Source organism: Urocitellus parryii, chromosome 10 (genome assembly GCF_045843805.1).
Source record: "Urocitellus parryii isolate mUroPar1 chromosome 10, mUroPar1.hap1, whole genome shotgun sequence".
Taxonomy (NCBI): Eukaryota; Metazoa; Chordata; class Mammalia; order Rodentia; family Sciuridae; genus Urocitellus; species Urocitellus parryii.
Window position 1 is genome coordinate 86,663,074 of NC_135540.1, and position 12,696 is coordinate 86,675,769.

Sequence of the window (12,696 nt, forward strand, 5' to 3'; positions counted from 1 at the left end):
ACAATATTTTCCCAGCCAGGCACAGTGGCACATGCCTGCAATTTCAGTGGCTGGGGAGGCTGAGGCTCCAGGAGGATCATGAGTTCAAAGCCAGCCTTAGCAAAAGCAAGGTGCTAAGCAACTCAGTGAGAACCTGTTTCTAAGTAAAATACAAAATAGGGCCGGGAGTGTGGCTCAGTAGTTTAGTGCCCAGGAGTTCAATCCCTGGTACCAAAAAAAAAAAAAAAAAAATTCCCATATCTCATTGGATCTGTTACACTGTCAAGTATACCTGAGAGAAAGAAACAAAAACAAACAAACCCTGCCAGTTGTAAGGTGTGTTCTACCAAAAGATACCTTCCAATTTTAGGTTTTATAAAATGGGAGCAAAATGTAAGTTGTAGGATTAATGAAATGTAGTGAGTATGATTTTATATATTATTTATATTCCTCCCCCACCAGAATTCTAAACCCATCAGAGGATAACTTTAGTCGTTTTGTAAATTACTTTATCTCTAGTGCTTTGCACAGTATCTGACATATGATAAGCAATTGGTAGCTCTAGTGGTTGAATGAATTTCCCAAATGAGGAAATTCCCACTAGGGATTTGTGTACATAAGAGGAGAAATTCTACTGTTGGTAAGCACAGAGTGGCAACCAGACTTCCTCTGCAGAGTCCAAATCAGGATTCTCAGAAAGTGTTACTGACATGCCAGTTTTAGTTTATGACTATTTTGGTGGTCTTTAATGACTAACTTGACAATTAACTTTCATTATACATAAAGATAAACATCTGTGGAGAAAAGGACCTGCATTTTTAGATCAGATGTCAGTCCCTGCAGGTAATACACTTTGCTTTTAGATATACTATATTAATGCAATGGTTTTCTTCTTCCTCTTCTTCTTTTTTTATTTTTAAGACAGGTCCTTACCCGCCTAGGCAATTAATGTAAATAATTCTGTATAGCCTTCCAGATATAAAATATGTGTATATAATCCCCCTCTTTTTTTTTTTTTTTTATAACACAAGTAGATGTAGCACATTATACATACTGTTCTTTTGTGGTGCTGGCAAATCAAACCCAGGGCCTTGCCTATTCTAGGCAAGCATTCTGTCACTGAGCTATGCCTCATACCCATTTTTCCTGTTAATATATCTGGAGATTGTTTCATATCAGTAAAAATGAGGCTTCATCATCCTTTCTTTTTTTTTTTTTTTTTTACTTATTTATTTATTTATTTTTCACAGATCATTTTTTTTTTATTGTTGGTCGTTCAAAACATTACATAGTTCTTAATACATCATATTTCACAATTTGATTCAAGTGGGTTATGAACTCCCAATTATACCCCATATACAGATTGCTGAATCACATCAGTTACCCTTCCATTGATTGACAAATTGCCTTTCTAGTTCATCATCCTTTCTTAATGTGTTCTATGCAGCACTTTTCAAAGTATTTTTTTAAAGCCCCAGGAATTCCTTAGTTGAGGAAGGTACAAGAAAGAGGGTTTTAGGCCCCTATCCTGCTCCACTCAATCGGTTTCATTTGTTTATACTTCCTGTTTCATTTGACTAAAAACATTCAGGCACCCTGGAACACCACCAAGGCAAGGACTGGGAATAGCATATACTCCAGAGTTCACACTTCCTTCTCCAACCTTTTTTTGTTGTTTGTTTTTGTTGTTGTTTTGGTACAAGGGATTTAACCCAGGGGCACTTTACCATTGAGCTATATTCCCAGCCCTTTTGTTTTTTATTTTGAGACAGTGCCTCCCAGAGTTGCTTAGGGCCTCACTAGTAACTGAGGCTGGCCTTGAACTTGCTATCCTCCTATCTTAGCCTTCTGGAATGTTGGGATTACAACCCAGCTGCAATTTTTTTCAAAACAACCATAATTGTTACCTACCTCATGTGTTTGTTTTTAGGATATTATTAGATAAATATTAGCACTTGAAACATAGTATATCTACTCAATAAAGGTTAGAATGAATATAAATCATCTTTCATGTATATTATCAATTTTGTAACAACTGAACATTTAACGATATTACTTTAATAATATCCAACTCAACTATATTGGCTCCTATTTCTGAAAAGTCTGTTACTTCAAACATGGTTTAATCTGAGTCATGGAGACATTTTGTCCAAAATCAGGACTTTCTCTATTTATAGACTTTGTTCCAAAGGGGGTTAAGGTAGTTGCCATGACCCACAATCCTATCTCCAGGGTCCAAGTTCATCCAGGAAGATACCAAACTTCTTTCCTAATAGTCTCAATCAAAATCCCTACGGATCTCATTGAATCTGATTGGGTCATGTGTCCATGTGTTGAACCAATTTCTTTAGTCCAGGGTTTGAGATGTTCTGATTTGCCTTGAGTCATATGCTCTCTAATCATGGAGTGGGAGTCTTCAGCTCACCTGAAAGCATATGGCATAAAAACTGGGAAACAGGGCGATTCCTCAGAGGAAAGCTGGAATTCAACCATGTCAGGAGAAAGTTTTATCAAGATAGGAAAAACAGTGGATGCTTACTCTATCCCCTAAGGGACTTAACTGCTTTGCCAATTAAAAAAAAAAAAATTTTTTTTCTAATAGTAGCTTTTTTGTTTTGGTTTGGTTTTGCTTTTGCTTTTGGTTTAGGCACATTGGTAGTGTCAGTTCGGTGGCTCTGCAAAAGGTTCAGAAATTCATGTTATTTAATAAAAGTAATTTTTAGGTTATATTGTATTTATATCTACAAGCAAGCACACACTTTTTTTGGGGGGGGCGGTGCCAGGGAGTAAACTCGGGGGCAGTTGACCACAGAGTCACATCCCCAGCCCTATTTTATATTTTATTTAGATACAGGGTTTCACTGAGTTGTTTAGCTCCTTGCTTTCGCTAAGGCTGGCTTTGAACTCAAGATCCTCCTGCCTCAGCCTCCCAAACTGCTGGGATTACAGGTGTGCACCACCGGGCCTGGCCACACTTTCTTTTAAAGTGTGATGAAGATGTATTTCCATTTTTAAGAAAATATAATATACAGAATTGCTTACTTATGAAACATCTAAATTAGGAAATCACATTTTTCAGTTCCAAAAGACTTTATATAAAGCCATCAAGGGATGAGTTGATCCAGGCCCTGGCACTCTTGCTTCCTGTGGAGAACTTGTCACTTCCCCACACCCATGTATTCTCTCCTCCTATGCAGCTGGCTGAACAGGCAGATCCTGAATAGTCGAGATGGGATTGGAGTTTTTACTGTCCCATTCCATAGCTTGAGCAAAGCCTTTTAAGTTCACATTATTGACAAAGCCAAGATTCCATGGAATCTTAAGATGACTTATTATGGAGTCACTGCCATCTGTACCAGCAAGCCATAACAAGTTGCAGCTGATCTGTCTCATTGTCCTGAGTCAGTGGCCCAAGTGGGGTTCAGTAGGGGGAGAGGTTAGCAGGGTTGTCCATCTCTCGAGATCAGAATGAAGTCTTTCAAGGTAGAGTGGATCTCCAGGGCCAGCAGATGGTAGCTGACCTGGACCGGAGATTTTCAAAGCCGGCCCACATCTTCAAGGTCCTCTCATTCTCCCCAGTTTCACTTTTTTTTTTTTTTTTTTTTTTTTTTGGTGGATATGGGGATCAAATCCAGGGCTTCAAGCATGCAAAACAAGCACTCTGTCACCAAATTGAACTACATCCCTAGCTCCCAATTCCAGTTCTTTAATGAAGATGATTACAAGGTGCTAGTGCCCTGTGATTAGTGAATACACCACGCAGATAATCAAGGTGGACTCTGCTCATTAACTTGCAGATGTTAAGTGGACTATCCAGAACTGGCGTAGGCATGTGGTTTGAAGAAAGAAGACGGAGTTGTGCATGGACATCCTTGTCCACCAGCAGCTCAGAAGATGAGAAGCTGAGAGGTTCATAAGCACAGAGAGGCAAAGGAGAGATGTCTTCCCCTTGGCCAGAATTTGTCTCCTGAAGCTGCCTTTCCCATGTTCTCCTAAGTACCATACTAGTTGTGGGTAGTTTGAAGAGCTTTGACTTGCTCTCCCCATCACTCATTTCCATCAACAGTGCACACATACGAGGCTCATTTCCACCTACACACACATGGCCCAGGGTAGGGCTACAAAGTCTGTGAGAGACCCAAAGTGACCCATACCCAAGTCTTGAAAGTACTCCCTCTCCAAAGTATGTGATTGTGATTCCTAAATAGCACAGAATCCATGGTCATTGCAGCAGCCAGTCCCCCTGTGAGGGTGCTACTATCTAGATCTGGTTCTAGTATCTGGGTCAGAGCAAAATGACTATACTGATATTTTTATGGTAGAATACATATCAGATCTTTGTTTTTGTTCAGAATTCATACCATTTCAATCAGTACAGTAACATTTACCACATTTTGTTTGAGCACATATTAGTGCTTCCTGTCAACTTCAGAAGAGACCTGGGCGTGTTTGACAGGTCGATCTGGCTGGAATTAAATGTATTGCAGCCGCTTTAGCTTTTCCTCCTGGGGTTTTTAGAGCTGCAGCTTCTGGGTAGCTGCTCATCTCTGGCCAGAGCTCCCTACTGCAGTGGTTTTTTTTTTTTTTTCCTGACAACTTGGGGAGGATGGTCCTTCTTATGGTCTAACTCTTGTCCTCCCCAGCCTGATGAGCTGCTTTGTTCAGAAATCTTTACTCAGGGTTCCTTTTACAGCCCCTCCCTCTTTTATTTATTTTTGGCAGTGGTGGCTGGAGATAGATTTGTAGGAGCTGATGATAAAGAGAGGGTAGAAGGAGTTTCAGGAGAGAGGAAGGAAAGGAGGAAGGGGATAAAGTGGTGAGAGAGAACCAAGAAATTGAATGAAATTGCTGACTAATAACTGCAACTAGAGTATTACACCCACGTAAATAGTTTTTTTTTTCCCCTTCTTCAGTAGTTAAAATAGCTCAGTGTACCAGAATACTGAAACCAGATGTGCTTGGTTTCTTGAATTATTCAGCAAACATTTGAGTCTCTCGTCCTCTGTGCCAGGCCCTTACATATGTCATTTTGGACCACTAGAAATTCTTACTCCTATTTTCACATAGAGAGAAGCTTGGGCCTCAGCATGATATGGACCAAAAAGGCATTTTGTTTCTGCAAACCTAGATAGACCTATGTTTTCATTCTAGTCCTGTCACTTTTAGACTGGCCTTGGGCAGATTACTGTCTCAGTTGTGATTATCATGTACTGCAATAGAAAACCAAACTAAATAATTTCTTAAATAAATTAGGAGGTAAGCAGTGCAGGACTAACAGAGGCTCTAGGTTACCATCTGGGATCTAAGTTGATTCCAGTCTTTCTGCACAGCTAGCTTTGATATTAGTTCTTCTCTGGATTATAAACTGTTTCATCTCCACTTAGCAGTGCATACCTGTTTTGGGCAGGAAAAAGGATAAAGGTGAAAGACAAAAATTATCTGCCACAGAGGGTACTCTCCCTATTCTTTCACACTTTTAACTCTTTGTTTTGAACAAATTAACAGAGATTTCAAAAATCATATAAAGACTTCCCATATGCCCTTCAGCCAGATCCTTCAAATGTTAATGTTTTCATTCAGATTGCTTTGTCATTTATATCTCTTCAAATATACACATTCCACTAAACCATCTCAAAGGAATTTATAGGGGCAAACACTTCAGTGTATAACTCCTAAAAACAAAAGCATTTTCTGAAATAACATATGTAATACCAGGAAATTAACAGTGATATATTGTTATTATCTAATCTACAGGCCTTTAAAAATTTTTGCCAGTGGTCTCACTAATTACCTTTTTGGGAGGATTTTTTATTTTCTTTCCCTGGTGTAGGATCTGATCTGAATTACATTTGCCTTTAGTGTCACATCTCTTTGGTTGCCTTTAATCTAGAATAATTTCCCTATCTTTCTTCGTCTTTCATTATCTTGAACATTCTTGAGAGTATAGCAGGTCAGTTTATTCTGTAGGGTGCCCCTCGATTTGGTTTTGTTTGATCCTGCTCTGCAGTTCTGTTCAGGTTCTTCATCTTTAGCAGGAATATCATAAAATTGCTGTCCTCACAGAACATCCTTTCAAAAGGTACATGAGATCTATTTGTCCCATTACTAGTAATATTACTTGTTGTTTTAAAGTTTTGTCAGTCAATCTTCTCCATTGCATAGATACTGTTTTTTCCCCTTTGTAATTGATGAGTGTCATTTGGGGAGACATGCTTTAATACTATATAAAAGACCCTGTTTGGGGTTGGGGATAGTGGTAGCAGTGCTTGCCTAGCATACACAGGGCCCTGGGTTTGATCCACAGCATGGCAAAAACAAAAACAAAATCCTACTTCTCTCAAATTTTCACCCACCAGTTCTCATAGTTCCTCTTTGTGATTTTAGAAATTCCATACTCTCTCAATTCTTTTGGCACCCCTCCAGCTATACAACTAAAACTACCTCTATATTAGTCTACAGAACTATTCGTGGGATGTTGCTGTTTACTAAAAGAAGACAGCATTATGTGTATGTTGCATAAAAACATCTTTGATTCAAATATCTTTGTATTTGGAAAATTTCCACCTCCATTATTGTCCAAGACAATTGTTCTCTTTTTGGGCAATGGTTATTCATTTATTCCCCCAGTGATCATAATCGGCAGAGACCTGGGAGAGGGAAAATAGAGAATAATGGCATTTGTTCAGCTTTATAAATAAACACAATCATGTGTTTATTGATTCTTTGCAGTTTTTAAAATATTTAACAGAGAGAAGGAACTGTAAAAATCTTTCCTCTTCTGCCAGCTAAAAGAATTGGAATTTTAAAATTTCCTTATCACAGTCAGTATTAAATAACATGAAAATTTAACACAAATTGGCAACAAAATCTCACTTCATTTAACTGAGAATTTTATACTTAACTTTATGAAATAGTATCAGTACATGACAGAAATAAAAAATGACACCAGAAAATAAATAAATCAGGATACAGAACTGTATATACTGAATGATCACAGCTAAGTTTAAAATATATACACAGGAAAAAGCTTAGAAGGAAATGTAGTAAGATGTGAATTTAGAGTAGGTACAAGAGTATGTATATTCTGATGGAAGGGTAATGTTTTTTTCTTTCTGTCCCATAATTTCCACCTTTCTTCTGTCTCATTATTTCCACCCTTTTTTTTTCTTCAAAATCACAAACAACGACATACTTATAAGACCATATTAAATATAAATACTTGTGGAAGGGAACACCATCTGGAGCTCTAACTAAACTATTAGTTTGCTTAGATGGAGAGTCCCAAGAAGCCCCATATTGTAGCTGATGCCTGAGCCCAAATTTCATCCTATCCACTTTGGTACCATCTCTTTATTCCTTATTACTTTTCTTCCCTTTCTTTGTTATCTTTTGTTCTATTCCTCCTAATATAAAGATAGGTAAGGAAATTAATTATAAGAGAGACAGTTTGATATGGTAGGAACAACTTTTTTTAATATTTATTTTTTAGCTTTAGGTGGACACAATATCTTTATTTTATTTTTATGTGGTGCTGAGGATCAAACCAGCACCCTGCGAATGCCAGGTAAGCGCGCTACTGCTTGAGCCACATCCCCAGCACAACATTATTTTTTGAGGCTAGACAGACTTGGACTCTCGCTTCATTGATGAAACATTCAATTGAACAGCTACCATGCCACTGGGGATTTAGTGATGATTAAAACAGACAAAAGTGCTTTTATGGAAGTTATATTCTAGTGGGAGAAAACAATGATTTTGGATTTCCTGGTAAATCCCCTGGATCAAAAAAATCTGTCTAATCAACCAGATGATTAAATGTACCAAATTAAGCCATTTAGATCTTAGTCTTTTGGGTCAGTACATCCTTTTTTTTTTTTTTTTTTAAGAGAGAGGTAAGAGAGAGAGACAGAGAATTTTTAATATTTATTTTTTAGTTTTTGGCGGACACAACATCTTTGTTTGTATGTGGTGCTGAGGATCAAACCTGGGCCGCACACATGCCAGGCGAGCGTGCTACCCCAGTACATCCTTGTTTTTAGTTGTAGTTGGACACAGTACCTTTGTTTTATTTATTTATTTTTGTGTGGTGCTGAGGATCTAACCCAGTGCCTCGCACGTGCTAGGTGAACACTCCACCACTGAGCCATAACCCCGGCCCTCACTTAAATCTTTTTTGAAAATGCAAATATTAGTGGAAAGAGTATATCATCACTAGAACAGTCCTTTATATATTTGTATGAATTATTTCTGTCATATATCTTGAGAGCTATCTGAGAGCCATTCTTTGCAAGAGTAAACATTTTAATTGAAGAGAGGACCACTAGGGGCTATTCAGAAAGTATAGACTTGAGAATTTTAGAGTAGGCAGTGTGACATTCCTGTGGAAAGAGGTGACTTAGGAAAGGCAAGAAGTATATAAAAAGAAAAATGGTAAGATTCAGAGAATAAATTTCACTTATGAGTTTGCCCTGGGGGAAAACCCAGAAGCCTTCCCAGACTTTCTCCTTCTGAAAGTTGTTTTCTGAAAGGGTGCCTTATAACTTTATTCAGGGATGTTTCCGTGGCCTTCCCAAACCCCTCATGTTGGCATATGCTGCTAAAATGTATCATCTCCTTTACAAGATTTAAAAAAAAAAAAATGAGTAAGAATCAATAATAGAACCTCACTAAATTGTAAGTTGCAGGTTCTTGCCTCTTTTTTAAAAAATATTTTTAAGGGCTGGGGATGTGGCTCAAGCGGTAGCGCGCTCGCCTGGCATGCGTGCAGCCCGGGTTCCATCCTCAGCACCACATACCAACAAAGATGTTGTGTCCGCCGAGAACTAAAAAATAAATATTAAAAAAATATATATTTTTAAAGTTGTTGATGGATCTTTATTTTTATTTATTTGTATGTGGTGCCAAGAATCAAACCCACTGCCTCATGCATGCCAGGCAAGTGCTCCAACACTGAGCCACAACCCCAGGCCTTGCCTCTTTTAGTATAGGGCCTCTTGTTCACATTCCCCACCTCCCCCATATTAGGAATTGAACCCAGAGCCTATGTTTGACCACTGATCTGCATCCCTAGTCCTATTTATACTTTTTACTTGGGGATGGGTTCTCACTAAGTTGCTAAGGTTTGCTTTGAGTTTGCAATATTCCTTTTTTTTTTTAAGATATTTTATTAGTTGTTGGTGGCCCTTTATGTACTTTTATGTGGTGCTGAGAATCGAACCCAATGCGTCACACATGCTAGGCAAGCACTCTACCATTGAGCCACAACCCCAGACCCTGAGTTTGTAATACTTCCTGGCACTTCAGATATGCATCATTGCACCTGGCTTTTGTTCACATTTTAAAATAGCAGTTTGACAGAAGTACTTCATACAAATATATAAAAGGTTGTTAAGCTAGTGATGATATATTCTTTCCACTAATATTCGCATTTTCAAAAAAGATCTAAGTGGGGGCTGGGGTTGTGGCTCAGCCGTAGAGTGCTTGCTTAGTAAGCTGGGTTCAATCCTCAGCACCACATAAAAATAAATAAATAAAACAAAGGTGTTGTGTCCAACTACAACTAAAAAGAAGGTTTTGAATATGTAGATGTTGATGAAACCTGAGTTGGAGAGGAAATTCCTAAGGCCTCAGTAGTTGAGAAAGACCATTTTAGTGTCAGCAGCTGATCACAGCAGGGGATGCCTGCTGGTATCAACTCTGAGGGTTGCAGCTGGCAAAGCCAGATTCTTCTCTACTACTATTGAGTGATATGTTGCAGCTCTTAATGAAGGGTTATGCTCTCCTGTGTCACAGCAGACTCTAGCAGCTCACCACCAATCTCCTTCTGGGTTTTTGTCTCAGAAATTCAAAGAATGAAATCCATGGACAGTAATGGGATCCAAAGGTGAAAGGAGTAGGATTTATTCAAGTGAGAAGAAAAGGGGGGCTGGGATTGTGGCTCAGCGGGAGAGCGCTTGCCTAGCGAGGGCGGGACCCAGGTTCCAGGTTCGATCCTCAGCACTACATAAAAATAAAGGCATTGTGTTGTGTCCATCTACACCTAAAAAAAATAAAAATATATACATTAAAAAAAAAAAGAGGCAGAACTCTTGGAGGGTGAGAGAGGATCCAATAGCTGGTTGGTACTTAAATGTACTAGTCTAGATGCTCATATAGCTACTGGGTGGGGGTATCAAACAATGTTTATGCTAATCAGGCTTTGGAAAAACACCAGCACTACAGGTCAAAGTCTGTGCCTACCAGGTATCAGAAAAGTACCAATTCCTGGGCTGGGGATGTGGCTCAAGTGGTAGCGCGCTCGCCTGGCATGCGTGCGGCCCAGGTTCAGCACCACATACCAACAAAGATGTTGTGTCCGCCGAGAACTAAAAAATGGATATTGAAAATTCTCTCTCTCTCTCTCCTCTCTCACTCTCTCTTTAAGAAAAAAAAAAAAAGAAAAGTACCAATTCCTTAATCTTCTAATTGGCTGTGTCCTTTTAACCCTTGAGTTTGAATTTTCCTGTATCCTCTGTTAGGGGCCACACCCCACCCCCACCCCTTCTGTTTTTACTACTGCTTCAGGTAGAGTAGTAAAAGGTTTGGGTGAAATATTTGGAATGTTTCTACAGTTGAACCTCATGAAGTGACCTTTACATTAAAAAAAAAAAAAAAAAAGCTTTAATTGGGACCCAATAACTATCCTATCTTATTCATTACGGTCTGTCATTTTTTTTAAACCTTTATTTCATTTATTTTTATGTGGTGCTGGGTATCAAACCCAGTGGCTCACATGTGCTAGGCAAGGGCTCTACCACTGAGCTACAACCCCAGCCCAGTTCAGTCATTTTCACTTGCATCCACACCTAGTTCACCCTTCACCTCTATGAAGTCCTGCCTCTATCCCTGTCATTATGAAATTGCATCACCTGAAATAAGGGAGAAGTTCTGTGAGTGTCTCAGGCCTATCTTGTTTAAAGGAACAGAAAGTAAGTTTTTCAGGTCAAAGAAGAGTTGGCTATAATGATACAAGGGAATCTTCAATATTATGGCAGTACTCATAAGAGCCTGGCCCCATTACAACAGAAGAGTCATCATACAGGTAGTGTGTGATTTGTGTGCCTCTTTGTCATCTTCATAATCTCTTGCCTCTGCTTTTTTCAGTGCATCTCTTCTGTTCTCTTGCTACTCCCTGAGACTAGCTTTCTCTTTGAACTCAGATCTTCTCTGATACCATCTGCATTAAGCTTGCAGGTTGCTTTGACTTGCCACTGTGTACTCCCCATACATTCTGAACACCCTCTCCCAGCTCAGCTTCTGGTGGCTGATTCAGTATGACTTTGAGAATCTTATTGAGTTCAGGTTAGATCAGATGGCCATCCTGGTTCATTATCATCTGTGCCATTTTTAAATCTTGGATTTCAGAGTGAAAGCAGAGAGAGAGACAGAAATCTGATATATCTGTTATGAAGACCTTTGGAATGATCAGTTTCACCTCAGAAGCAGAGTGTTTGTTGGTATAATTTCTTAACAATAATTACCATGAATGATCCTTGGTACTAAGCACCTTACATATGTCATCTCCATTAACTGTCCTAGCTCCACTACTCTTTTATCCCTTTTCCTGCTGGAGAAAACTACTGAAGGTGACAAAAATCAATGATTAGGATTTGACCTGAGATTTTTCTGTCTGCTCAGCCTGTGCCCTCTCCACTTTTCCATCCCTCGTCTTTGACTGCTCCAACAACTGTCCTCATTTAAATCTGGTCAGAGTAACTTACTTCCTTAGCTAAACTGACTCACCTTGGGGAAGTACATGATTTGTGAGGTGGGAAAATTAACCAATGGGTTACAAAGACCCATATGGCCACAGCATTTTCCAGTTGTTTTTAGTTTGACATTTGTGATCTTGCCTGAACTCATGGAGACATGAGAAACTGCCCTCTTGGTTTCTCATGTTGAATTACCTACCAACCTAAAAAACCATCCAAACACACCTCACATTTTGTCATTAATATAAGGTATTGTTAATATTCAGTAATAGCATAGTGCCTGGAACGTGGTGAGATGTTTGATAAGCTTTTCTTTATTTTTTTCCTTTAAGCCCAACTAGCCAATATTAGCTTATATCCTCCCATAAAATTGAAGCCAAAGTCATCAGAATTGATTTGTTTTTATGTAAGCTAGAGTTTAGGGTAAAATGAAGAAGTTGAAGGGACTCATAATAGGTTAGTAACCTTTAGAATGTAAAACACTACGTTTTTTAGCTGAGCATAATGGTACATGCCTGTAATTCCAGCTACTCAGGAGGTTGAAGCAGGAGGATTACAAAATTGAAGCCAGCCTTGGCAATTTAGTGAGAACCTGTCTCAAAATTTAAAAAATTTTTTGAAAGTGGAGGGGGCTGGGAGTGTACTTCAGTGTTATTATCGCCCCTGGGTTCAGTCCCCAGCTTTACAAAACAAACAAACAGAAAAATCCTGCACTTTAAAAAATAAAAACAAAGACATGGACTTCCTTTTCTTCATTTGAACCCAGGACCTTGCACATGCTATGCAAGCACTTTGTCACTGAGTTATATCCCCAGCTCCAAACTTTAAACTTAATAGAGAAGATCCCAGTGAAGAGGATGAAGTGGACATAATATCATCCCTCTCTTCCTCAAGATGTATGTACCCTTTCCTCAAGTCTCACCAATGACAGCCACCACCAGCATGTTGGCCTCCAGGAGGCACTGTT

The 12,696-nt window shown here is 38.9% G+C and overlaps 1 protein-coding gene across 1 annotated transcript in view; it reads left to right on the plus strand.

The window, feature by feature from the left end:
• The window catches only part of G3bp2 (G3BP stress granule assembly factor 2), a 90,348-nt gene that overhangs the window by 3,625 nt on the left and 74,027 nt on the right, over positions 1-12,696 (plus strand). The gene's annotated exons all lie outside the window — the stretch shown is intronic.